At 38.0% G+C, this 13,726-nt stretch overlaps 1 long non-coding RNA gene across 1 annotated transcript in view; it reads right to left on the bottom strand.

The window, feature by feature from the left end:
- LOC143693733 (uncharacterized) overlaps positions 1-11,686 on the bottom strand; it is a 30,592-nt gene extending 18,906 nt beyond the window's left edge. Inside the window, exon 1 of the long non-coding RNA XR_013181675.1 lies at positions 11,631-11,686. This is a non-coding gene — a long non-coding RNA (uncharacterized LOC143693733). The remainder of the gene's footprint in view (positions 1-11,630) is intronic.
- Positions 11,687-13,726: the final 2,040 nt, after the last annotated feature.

The following is a 13,726-nucleotide window of genomic DNA, read 5'->3' as shown; positions in this document are numbered from 1 at the left end:
CCACCATCTATTACTTTGAAAAATGTGCAAACAGGACTCAGGATCTTTGAAGCTGCGAGTAAATTTTTGTAGTAAAAAAGAAATGTTAGACTTAGAATGCCAAACAGGATTCAAACTTTCCACTAACTATAGACTTCCAGTTAGCACCAGGTTTTCAGACCAAAAGATAAAATTAAGTTGCAATATATTTGTGAATACTTGTAAACTCTAGAAATCTTTGATATTAGTTCCTACAGAAACAGACAAGAAAATGCAGAGGCACATTTTAATTACCTGTCAGGAACTAAATAAAAGATTTGTTTTATTGAATACTCCCTGTGTGTAATATAACTATGGAAACAAGTCTGAAATCCAATTGACTTTTTATTTATAGGCTCCTAAAGAGCTATTAAAACATAAAAGTGAACTACTTAAAACCTGTTTGAAGTTTTATTCTTCTTTAATGTATTTTTCACCTGTTTGATGATTGTTTATACTTTGTAGCATGATGAACTGTGACATTTTTTGCCATTTCATCATGTTGAAGATTTTGCTATATTGAAGTCAAAACATAGCAATTTTTGCCACAAAAATAAACTGCTGTAAGAAATCTGACCATGGCAAAAATGTGTTCTAAGCCAACAGTGACAAAGCTCTTCACATTCCTTTCCAAGGTCTCAGTCTGGCTCCACTGCAGATGCAGAGAACAGGGCACTTGCTGCACTGAAGATCATCTAAAGAAAGTAGTCAGATTAAAAAAGCAGTAAGAAACTGCACTGCTGGTGCAGATGTGGCAAATGGAAGCCTGGAAAGATGTGTGACTTGCATGATAGTTCTTCAGGAAGCATAAGGCAAAGGCAGGAATGGAACTCTCTACGGACACTCTGGTATGCAAATAATCAGCCAAAATTTATGTTTCTATTACTGATATGCACCACCTGATAATCTAAAAGCAATATTCTCCCTGAATAAACATTGTGGAATGCCATTTTGTGATATCCAAATTTTGAATTGCATTCTTACAGAAGATCAAATGTAAAATATTGTCTTCATAGAGAAGATATCTCGGGCTTCACCTTAGACACACTTCTAAATTTAACCCCAGCACAGATCTGGTCAACTGAAATAGATGGATGTCTTGGCTCTCTAGAGGATCAGAATATAGTTTTTTAATTGTAAAATGCCTTTTTTATTCATTTTTGACCAATTCTACCTGTTCAAAATCAGCTGAACTACAACACAAACTTACAAGACAGCAAGCCACCATGTCTTGTTTATTATTCAAGCACTATTACCATTCACTACCATTGACAATCCCAATACTTAGGATAAGCTCAGTGGTGAATATCTGGTCACAGGTGTTCACCCATGGGGGGCAGAGGAAGCTAGTTCAAAGTATTTTATTTTAGTTAGTCCCATGCCTTGGAAATACTCTGGTATTTCACATACTAGCAAAATGTAATAACAAAGAAGTAGTGCTTTTATCATTAACATGTTAGTTTATCCTAGCAGGTGATAAATGCCATTGAACTACACCATCCTTCCCTCAAGGATGGACTAGATACCTATACAGGGAGTACTTAGGCAGCTGGACACTCCAGCTGATGCTCTAAAATACATGGCCTCAACAGGTCACTTCTCTGAGCAGGGAGACTGCACTAGACATTCTCCAGTGGTGCCTTCCAACCTCATTGATGCTATGATGACACCTCCTCACTAAGATCAGTTACAGGGCATGTCAGCCCTGCCCCAGCTCCCTGCCCTGGCCTTCCACAGAACTTGAATTGTGTTTGGGATTTCCTGTTCATCTCCTCAAAGGATTTCCTAAAAACCTCAGGTGTGTATCCCTCCTCTCATACAATGGAGGTCTCCATAAGGCAGTTTGCCTCCTCAGGAGACAGAAGTCTTCTTAGTGATGGGTTGAGCCAATGGAATGAACTCCCATGGGAAAGATAAACCTATTTCCTGACTTAGTTCTACCATCTTCTGGCTCCAAGTGCAAAACATTTCTTCTGCCTTGTGTTCTCCAGCAGAAATAAAAAGCAACACGCAAAACCAAATCCAATCTGACAAATGAATGTACCAAAACATAATATCCTATCTTCATTCCTATCCTATTTTCTTTCCTTCTGACAGAGGGTGAGTACAGACACATGGTGGATTCCAGTCGTCAGAGCTATTGGTAAGCACCCAAACTGAGACAGCTGGAGCACACCCTGCAGTGCATCGGGGGGTGTGCTCTAAGGAATTATGTATACCAGAACCTGCAACCTGCCTGGCACTTATGGAGAGCCATCAGTAAATAAAAACAAGAATTGTTTGATCATGGTACAATCTCTTCTCTCTCCTAGCCTGAGGAGCTGGGAACAATGAAGTCAATTGTACACCAGGTGGTCCTGAAGCTTTCCTATTATTATAGTAATGTGTATACAAAATAGAACAACATAAAACACGCTTGGAAAAAATTGTTTTGTACACACTTATCTGCTTTTATAGTTTGACTTCACTTCCAATTCTTCAATTTATTGCACAGAGAGGAGCAGGTGGGTCAAAGACATATTTCTGACTGTGCAACCTCAGCTTTAACACTACTAGCCCCAGATCTTACAGTTTGGAGTGAGATATGCAGGGACATTTCTAATTAATTCTTCCTGTTTCAGTGGACCTTACTCAGTATGTCCCAAAGCTCCTGATAGCCGCAAGTGTTTGGAGTATCCTTTCTTGCTACTGAAAACTATAGATATCTTAATACTGAAGTTCTGAAGAGTTTTGCCATTCATGTTCTGTACTCAACTTGGCTTCTGAGCTTTGCCTTGGGTGCTGAGAAAAATTGAGGCATTGGCAGTGGTAGTCACAAGAGTTTGACAGTGGCATGTGTTCTCAGGGGCTCTTGATGATTAACTTGTTCCTCCTTCTACATACCTAAATACATTATTCTGACATACCCTGCCCAATACCCCCCTCCTGCATCTACACCTGAAGGCCTGGATTGAACATAGACAGTCTTTTCCAGTAAGGAGAGGTAATTTCAATGTTTTCTAGGGTGTTAACTCAATGTATTTGTGTGTCTAAAGTGTTATGTGCATACAGACTGAGAGGGGTGGTTGGTTGGAAAACATCCCACAGTTTTGGAAGCTCTGCATCAGTTGTCTAGAACAATTCAGGGTTGAGTATCATATTAATCCCTAGGAAATTACCTCAAGCAATTATCTAATTAGGTAGAGTTTTCTCTCTCCCTTTTCCCCCTTCTATCCCTTCTCTACCACCATCCTAGCTGTCATCTCATTTGTAACCATCACCCAAGAGGCATATACGATGAGAAGGTCTCTGGCCAAGTCTCCCACTGGTTATATACAAATGACAGATTTGAAACACATTACAAAATTCCTTCATTCCTACATTCCTAAGATAGCCCAAAATACTCAGCCCTATTATGTGAAATCTGTTTTCTGCTGTGAAGATGAGAAAGCCATTCAGCTTGCAGAAACTGCTGAACAAAATGTTTGGAAATGTTACATGCATATGCAAATACACTTGCTCTGCTTAGGTGGAGGTGCTCCCTGTAGCACCACTGATTATCGGATTATCTAGAAGACATTGCATTTTTAATTTAGCTCCATTTTTTATAAGCTGTGCTAATAAAATCTGCACCCCACGGAAACCCCCTGCTCATTAGCTATTACCCACCCTCAGGCAGCACAAGTCTGTTTACATTACAAATAAAAGATAAAATATGCTCATTGCCAGCTTTCCCCTTCCCGAGGGACACTTGTCATGAATCTATCCTGCAAAACTATCTCTTCACTACTCTCCCCTGACTTCCCCTTGCCCCAGGACACTTTGCCTTCATTTATCTCTTTCGGACTTAACAAACCACTACAACTACCTTAGATCAATTTCTCAAATCACAGTTTAATTATTTAGAAGGAAGTGAGCTTTTGCTCTCCATTAAAACAACAATCCCTACCCCCAAGGAACAACATTAAATCATTGTTTAATCCTTATTACTGCCTTAGGCCTCCCTTGATACTGCAGCGTTGTTGAAACTTCATTTCAATATTTACCACTTAGATCACTTAAGGGCTGTCAGCTTTAATAAAATTTTATCAATTGGATACTTATATTATTCAGAGTTTCATAAAAATAACAAGACCTGCCTTGGTATTTCACTCATATATGGGCTAATTCCTTTGACTGCTAAGGGATTTCATTTTATTAGCATTTAAACATAATATGAGTGATTTTTTAAAGTGATATATATTGGATGAAGTTAGTAAACAACACCATACTAAGTTACATGAATTTTTATGTATGTACCACTAGGTTTACAACTGCAATATACACAAATAAACCAACAAGGCAGATATCACTGTGCAGGTTCCTAAAAAGCCTGATCTTTGAAGAGATTTGTCTATCTCAAATCTTCTCTGCAGTGTATAGAGTAGTGACAACTCTCTGTGGTAGGTATACAATAAAGATATCCCACATTCTTGGTTTTCAGAGACTTTTGCTGTCAAAAAACATGTTAAGATTTCCCACATTCAATAAAACAAAGCAAAATTTGACAGGAAGTATACCAGCTCAATCACTAGGCTACTAACAATACAGTATTACTTCATGTTCTCTCTCAAACTAGAAGAGTGAACGACGCCATACCTGAAAAAGGCATTTCCAGAGATTTTGGCTATTTGGCTGTACTAATTCTAGCTGGAACAGACCATTTCTATGTAGTCCTCCAATTCCTTGGTCAACAGAGATTTCTGGAATCATCCAGCTACATCTGCAGCACAAGCACTTCCAAAACTTCTCTGGTAAGTGCAGTTTGTCACTGCATCACTAATAATCCCATGACCTTTTTAAATCTAGAAGCTGCAGTTACTGTGGTCTCAGGTCTGCAGTAGGTTCCTCTGACACCAAAATCTCTAAGATAGATCCTGCTTTGACAGGTCCTAATGGCAGATCAAGTGCTATGTTTTCCAGACAATTGACTTTGCAAAGACTTCTCAGACACAACTTCTTTATCATATGGTAGAACTGCATTCTTTCTGTTAGAAGAAGGGCCAATGTTTTCCCCAAGTGGATGTGAATTTATACTTTAGGGGCAAGGATACTCCACAAATTATTCATGCGCTGCAAGTCTGAGAAATTTGCACAAAAGGGAGAACAAATACATCAAATATGTCAGTGAAAAGGACAAAAATTCTGCATGCTTTAAAAAAAAATTGCTTATTTTTCAAAATAAGGTTTATAGACCAACTAACATTCATAGGACTATCCATGTCTATCCATTCTGCCTTTGCATGAAAACAAATCCCACTCCACACTCCACGTTTGCTTTTAGACTTATATCTCCTTACCACTGTGACCATCACCCTCTTAGTCCTATTTTTAATGGGGTCTCTTCTAGCAGCAGACTTTTTTTTCCTTTGGTTTTCAATGTTTGAGCTTCATCAAATCTCTTTTGAAAATATCAAATGACTTGTTTCCTGCAGAAAATTCTGGCTCTTCCATCAGTTTTAAACCTCTCTGACTGCAGAGTTTAAGTACTTATAGAATCTAGGTACAACTTTGAAAAAAAAAAAAGGTAGAGGACTTAGAAGATCGTGATTCAATTTAAATAATTAATCATACATGGAGGGTATTGTGTGAACATGTCACTTATTTAGAGGTCTGGATGTTAAGTCACTTTTGTATATAGGATTCTCAACAGCTTTCCTATATGTAATCAGAAATAATTACTCAGGAATTGCATGAAACTGGACCAGACTGAATAGGAAAAATCTCCTCCTCTGGAATAACAACAGGTACTGCATTTTAAATTGAGACTTGGTCACCCTGCTTTAACCTGTATCCACTTTGGAACACACACTAAGGTGCCAAAGTCAACTGCTTGCAAATCCTTTAACACTACTTAGCTCCTTTGAGCAAGGCTGGATTTTCATATTAAACGCGATGAGAAAAGTATATTAAAACAGAAAACAAGGAACTACTCAAATTACACTTCAGATTCAGTACTGTTTCCAAAAAAAGTTTTGTCAATTATAAGTGATCAATGCTGATACACACATATTCCTGACACTCAAGTGCGTAGACTTTCAATATCTTGCCAAAAATGGTGATTGCAATTTTTAAAATTATAAGAAAACAGTACTTGGAAAACCTCACTAGTTTAGCTTAGATAGTAGAGCTAGTTAGTACCCACAATCACAATCTCCAGGAGAGTCACAGCTGCACCATTCCTGCTGATGTTGGTGGAAATTCTGCCACCAGCTTCAGCTGGAGTCAGGTTGCATCTATAAATTGTTTGGATGTATATTACCACTTATTTTAATGGCAGTAGTAGGAAAAGGCTTGAGTTGTAGACAAGGACCCTCAACATACTCAAACAAATTCAACAAAAAGTCAAAGAGCTTCCAATCTACAAATAAGCCATAACAAGGCAACTGAGGGCCACAACCGAGAATTGTGTTATACACAGTGGTCATAGTAACCTGACTGCCTAGGGTTTGATTATAATTAAAAGACACCAAGAAAGGCTTAATTTTAAGTGGGGCCTAATAATTAACATTGAAGTTGAAAGAGTAGTAAAGCAGGGAGCATGACAATTAAACATGCCTGAGAATATAAATATATGGATATGAAGTGCAGAGTGAATGTTGCCAATTTTCAAGTCAATTTTCCTAGAGAAAGCTCTAGTGGGGCAGACAAAAAACAGAGCTTATAAAAGAACCTGGTTGCAACCTTAGCCACAGTCTTGACCACAGCTTCATAATAAAATTACTAGTATATTAAGCATGTGAATGTGGGGTGATACAGAGAAGAAGATGGGGCCCCCATAGCTGGCTGGCAAGCCAACTGTGATTTTAACTAAAAGCAGATGGTTTTCAAGAACGAATAGGTGCAACTTGCTCTTTTATGCAAGTCACGCTCAATACACAACCATTTTCTTAGATGTACACCTTCAGCACAGGAGTTCATGTGGCCTAAATTGAATGTAATAATCCAGATGGGAGTATAGCTATTCTGCATCCTTTCAACTGGAGGGTCATGTTACGCAGCCCTCCCGTTTAAAAGCATATAAAAACCCAAGCTATTCAGCATGCAGCTGAGAGTGCAAGGGCTTTAATCTTTACATTATCCATATGAATGCACTTTCTATTTTTGTTTATTGTGCCACACAAACCTAATTGCTGCTGCTTTAGAGCCAGCAATCCCTAAAGGGCAACAAATAACCTCAGGCTTGGGTAACGTCAAGTTTCACTTTTTGGTCATCAGTTCTAACTTAACCCAGGTCAACCATGGCCAAAAGCTGTCACCAGCTGGTGGTGTATGTATAGCCCGTGATCTGAATCCACCTGCACATATAAAATGAAGACAAAGGAGTGCCCAGAAAGAGGAGCATGATCAGTTGGCTGAACTGCAGCATAAGCAGAGAAATTGAACTGTACCCATGTCTAAGGAGGATCCCTGTAGGCAGATAGGGATTTAAGAGCTGCCCTCATTCACTAAAATATTATTTAGTTGGGAAAGCATTTCAGAAACCTCCAAACTCAGCCCCTTACTAAAGGTCAAAGCTTCACCAATATCACTGAGTGGCGACCTGAATTCATCAAGTACTACTTCCTTAAGAGGATCTGTGAATTTTAAAGCACTTTTTAATAATTTCATATGAAATCTACTTGATGAATTGATAGATTTTAAGAAATGTCTTCAGAAGAATGGGTGGAAACCTGGATAATTTTTTCTGTTTGCTAGTTTCCCACTTTTCATTTTGTCCTCTTGAGTTAGATTGAAATATGTCAAATTGCATGAGCTGTTACCTTATGGAACTTCTTACTCACAGAATGTATCTTTTGTTACATATGGAGGTGTTAATTCCCAGATAATCAAAAGCTGAATTAGTTCATAATGAAGGTGAAAGACTCCCTGGTTTATGTTGCTGCTGAGCCTTATAGGTTTTCTTGTTTTATTTTATTCAAAGAACTATGGGGTGTTAACAACTTCTGCAATAAATCAAATAAAAGTAATATAAAACAAGGCCTACCAGTAGCTCCATCCTCGGTTTTGCCTGCACAAGGAAAGGCAGCTTGGCATCATCACAGGCACATTGCTAAATACTGAAGCATTAAAGAAGCACAGAAACTTTTACCCGTGTGCCTCCTGAGCCTTGCCTTCTTGTCTAAATCTTTGAAACCAAACAAGCTGTTTAATTTAGCCATTTTCCATGACAAAAAGCTGCATAGCTCTGGAAAGAGAGTTCAAGAAATCACTCAGGTAATCCAAAAATAGTTCACCTGCGGTATGACTCTAGCCACACATGTCCTCCATGTCTATGAATCGACTCAAACTTGTGACTGATTACAACAGGCCAAAATGGATACTGTTCATTCAAATTATCGTTCAAAGTAGATGATGATCTTATACCTTCGCAACTTTATGTTCATCAGCTCCACATAAAATTACCAAAAAGATCAAAGATAACCAGTGCTGCTTTCCCTTAAAGATTTATCATTTTTACTTGAAAATTATACTAATTCTATAATTTTAATAAAGCTTGCACATAACTTTTTTTTTTCCCCAGCACTCATTCAAGGATGGAAATCTTGAAGATTTCCATACAGATGGAAATTTGAGATACACAGAAAGTGGCCGAACCCACCAAAGTTACCCAGGAAGGAGTTTGAGCCTAAGTCTCTTCAGTAGAATCTCTGCCTCATGACTTCCTCAACTTGGAAATACTTTCTACTCTTTTTACAGTTAGCACTGCAGCACCAACTCTCCAACCCACGTGTTCACTGAGTTCACCCACTGACTTCCAATGGATTAATTCTGTTTCTTTTTCATTCCTCTGTACTTGAAAGCAAACTGATCACGAAAAAAACAAAATATTGTACAATTTCTGCTGCATTTGGGAAACCCAGAAATGCACAGTGCTGCTACTGTTCAATCCAATAGTAATCAGCAATGCAAAGATGCAAAATAATGCCTTTAAAGTGATGTCTCTCTTTGGTCACCCATTTTCAATAAAAATAGGAAATTCTACATTCAGGTTCAAATTTTAAAATTTCCAAATTTTAAAAGAATGAGATACACAGTACACAACTAAGGACTCTAGGCAGTGACTCACATTTGAACAGTTACATCATGAAGATGGTTCTCCATTTCCCCAAGAAAGAAATGTTCTGTTTGGATCAGTCTTCATTTAAAAGGCAGATGACAATCACATGCAATGCAATTTTGTATTATAAAGTGATCAGAATAAAACAAGGGAAAGATAAATCAAAATGCACAACCCAAAATCTATTTATGTTATTTGGAGACGCTGTGGATTTGTCAGTTACTGTAGAAGAATTTCACGAAGATATAATTAAACTCCAAAATCAAATCACCCTTTTCCCCCTCTCATTATATACAGGCTGCTTTATAACAAGGCATATTAGGAATACTTACTTTACTTGTATGAGAAAAAAAAAACCTGTTTACTTTTATTATCAAGCAACATATTAAGAACCCCAGCCTGTGAGTGCCATACCACTTTTTAAAGAAACTAATTGCAAGCCACTTTCAATATTTCTTCTGTTTTTAATTTAATACCCTCAGAGATACATAATTGGGCTGGAAGGGAGAGTATTCACTGAAGTCATGAATTTGCTGTATAAATACAAACAAGAAGGAAAGCTAATACAGTAAGGGACTGTGGGATTAATTTTGAAATTGTCTGATTAGTGGATTGCTGCCCGTCAATAATTGCCTTAGATGTTCCCAAGGCCCCATCTTTATTGGAGTCTGGCAAGTGCATCTGCCCACAGATTCCGTCAATCAGGCCTTGCAGCTGGGAGGGTCTTCAGAGAGAACACAATTGTAAGTCTGCTGGGGCAAGTTGTTAGACAAAGCAATATATATCAGGCATGATGAACAGTCAATCTCTGTGCCATTGAGAACATTCTACTTGCTCATTGCTATAAGCTCCTTCAAGAATTATTTTCACAAAGTACTGTTTGAGTGAAATAATACCAAAGGTGTTTCTGCAGGATACAGCAAGAACGTTGCACACACCTAAATTACACAGCAAACTTGGGCCTCATGCCTTCCTCCACTCCTTTTTAAAAATTTTTGCTGCTGAGATGATCTTTGCTCCCTTAGGATGCTATTAGAAAAGTATGGAAGTATGCAACACTGGCATTTTGCAAATGCTAAAGCCACTGCATGGATAAAAGAAAAATTTATAAAATCATACAGAGAATCCAAAGTCCATCTTGCTAAGGTGCACCTTCATTTAAACAATTCTTTAAATAAGTAATTTCCATAAATCTTTCTAAGCGAAACACAACCTAAAAAATTGTCTCTCTTTTCTGCACCAGTAGAAAACTATGAACATGTTACCCTCAACAAAATGAAACATGAAAAAATATTATTTGGCCTGATGGTCTGCAGAGTGAAGTTTTTCTGACCAAAACCATCCTATTTCTAAGATCACAAACATACATATTTTTAAAGCTCTGTATAGCTTGTTTCTTGCATGTCCATTCCTAGATATATCTCTGTCTGTCCTGCCAACATTTAGCCAGAAATACACAAAATAGATTCATCAATGAGCATAGTTTACAAACAGAAATAAAATAAGGGAATAAAGATGGCACATATATTTATATTTTTGCTATGCAATAAATGCATTAGATGTTAATTTTTAGCTATCCTTGTATGTTTTTGAAGTCATAAAAAAGAGCTTCTGGAACGCTGTAATTGCTTACATGCAAAACAAAGTCTCCCTCCCTTTTATTATGACCAGCAAAGCTTCAGTTTGAAATGCAGATCAACAACACTAATGTTGTAATCAACACTAATTTACAGCCCATATCAGTAGCTTCTGTGGATTTGACAAGGGAGCTGATACTCCCAAAACACAGCATCACCTGCACAGAGACTCACCACCTTTGAACAGTCACAGTCCTCTTTGGGTCCAACTGAAATCCCAGTTCACTGCCAGTAGGCCTATGGCTGGTTGGGGGCTTCCCCCATTTCAAAGGGGCTCAATAAATCTTACAAAAGGGATCCTGTACTGAGATGCCTGGGATGGAATCAGATGGAGCCCACTGGAACTGGATGGGCTCAGGACTGCTGTCCTACCTTCTGCTCTTACACAGGCTCTAGTCTCTTTTTTAAAGAACAGTGCAGGAAAGGGCAGACATAAGAAATCTCTGGAAAAAGACTTTCCTTCATGCTGCAAGGGAGATAGAGAAAAATACAATTTATCCTTAACCTTGACTTCTGGTTATGCTATGGATAGGCACTAAGCCATTGCCTTGCCTCAGATGAGGTCACATAACACTTCCCCTGCAGAATCCATGCCTTGTTTCATACAGAGGATGGGCACTCCTCTGATCATTTATTAACTTTTTCCACATTTGAAAATCAAATCATACGGTATCTCAAAGTTCTCCTTGAATAGACAGTCTGTGGAGCACTATGCCTTCCCACACAGTTATGATCCAATAGCCACTAAATCAGTTAATACTGTAACTGTCACCCCTATTATATGGGAAGTGTTCTAATATTTCTCACAACATACCCAGATACAACTTAAAAGGACTTGTAAGGATATGACTTAAAAGGACATAGAACACGTGCTGAAATAATGAAATTGTACTTACATTTGAAAACAAAGCTCTGCAGCACTCTGGTTTCCCTCATTGTGAATAACTCACTGCAGATCAGCATTAGTGAAAAAAAAAGACAATAAAAAAAAGACTGGCAAAGACAAATTTCAATAAACCAGTGATATTCTGGTTCAACAAAGACAAGAGGGAAGACTTGAGGAAGCCACTCCTCTCTCAACTGAAAAACTGCTTCAGAAGGCTTTAACTGAAAAACTGCCCATATGGGCAACCCATATGGTTGGTTTTGGACAAGACCTGAACCTCCACTCCCATAGGTGGGAATTCTCTTACTGTTGTTTTGCTGGTCTCTAAAAAGGGCCAGATTGTCACACAAGTGACACTGGTTCCCAAAAAAACACACTACTGCAAATTGATCCAAGTGAGAAGCTTAATACTCTGAAATATTGGAAACAACTGTGCCAAAGACTGTCAAGGACTTCAAACCACCAAAGCAGACATTTTCCTTTCCTGTCATTTTGAATGACACAAAATCTTCTTATAAGTTTAATGAATGACAAAATTTGAAATTCACTTCATAAGCTTTGCCAACTCTCCTTCTTTTCCATGAAGAGTGACCATGTATCATCAGACACAAAAAACTAAAACTTCATCAACAGCAAACATTGGACAATGTTTCTTTTCTTTCAGCTCTTACATTATGACTTATTCTGTGTCTCAGAAAACACAAGGCCTCATAAAACACACTGAAGATTAACATGTCTGGGCTACTTTGGACCAATTCTAAACTGGACAGTCCATAAGAGACAACACCTTGAGAACAGGCTTAAATTTAAAACTGAGTAACTATCTCACACATAGAGCACTCCAGGAAAGATTGTATTTCAGGCAAGCAAAGAGGCTAGCTAACAAGCATATGCTTACATAAGAAGTTAATCATCAATATAGATCTGAAATCACTGAGGCTGTGTGTTCTTGGAAAAAAATTCTAGCCAGTATACAAATAGCAGGATTTTCTGCTATTTTCAGCTTTTAACTGGCTCTGCATCTACCCACACCATGCACTAAATATAGCCACACAGTAATTTCAAGGGATTGAAAAAAGGTATGACAAAACAGTCTTTCAAGGACTCTTCCTGCTGGGTAAAAATGATAAAAATTCTGTTGGTTGCCTGTTATATGATGACGGACAATGCATACGTCACACATGACAGCTGCACTCTCTCACCCAGAAGTGCTGATGAGCAAGGACTGATCTACTAATAAACTAGCTAGAAACAGCAACACTGGCAAATGAGAAGCAAATCCATTAAGAGCACATATTTTGTGTTTTTCCCTCTTGAAGCCAGTTAGTTCCACACTACTCTTTAGTTACAATATGCACTGATATGAGATACGCAATTTCCATTAGCTATAACAAATAGTTATGCTTATTTTTCACCTTCATGGGAGGTACAGGAAGCAAGAGACAACCAGGTTCAGATTCCACAACTACTGCATTATCACTACATTACTGCCATTTGCATTTCATCATTTTAACTTCATTCCCATAAGACCATTTACATCTTGCAGGACGTTCTTCCCCACATCCCTCCATTTCCTGCCCCTCCCTCTTCTCATCACACAAAAAAGCAATCATGGTGCCATATAGCCTCTGGTATGTAGCAGTTTCCACTCTCTGCCAAGATATTCCACACATTTAATTCTGAGGTGAAAGTACTTTCCTAAGATTTCACTTCTATTTGGTCTTTGTAAATGACCCTCAAGCATAACAGTTCCTCTCATGACATTATTTCCACATACCTCATTGTGACTCAGATGCAAAAAATTCTCTGCTTGACCACAAATAAAGGCAGTCTTTCCTAGAAATATGACTATCATTGAGATATGATAATTCAAAACTCCAGCTTAGCTGATTGTATACTGAAAACACTTTTTATTTAGTAACATACAAGAGTAGCAGGATAAATAGATCTGTAAGATAAGAAAAAAAACCAACACTCTGATTAACTTTTCTGAGGTGCTGGTCTCCTGATTGTTGCTTAAACACAATGTCTCAAAAATTAAAAGCCTGAACTCAACCAGATTTAATAAAGCTAAAAAAGTCATTCAGTTTACTAAATGCTCCTTTC

The sequence above is a fragment of the Agelaius phoeniceus genome, chromosome 3, assembly GCF_051311805.1.
Source record: "Agelaius phoeniceus isolate bAgePho1 chromosome 3, bAgePho1.hap1, whole genome shotgun sequence".
Taxonomy (NCBI): domain Eukaryota; kingdom Metazoa; phylum Chordata; class Aves; order Passeriformes; family Icteridae; genus Agelaius; species Agelaius phoeniceus.
The sequence above is the reverse complement of the archived record's forward strand: the minus strand, read 5'-3'. Positions and strand labels throughout refer to the sequence as shown.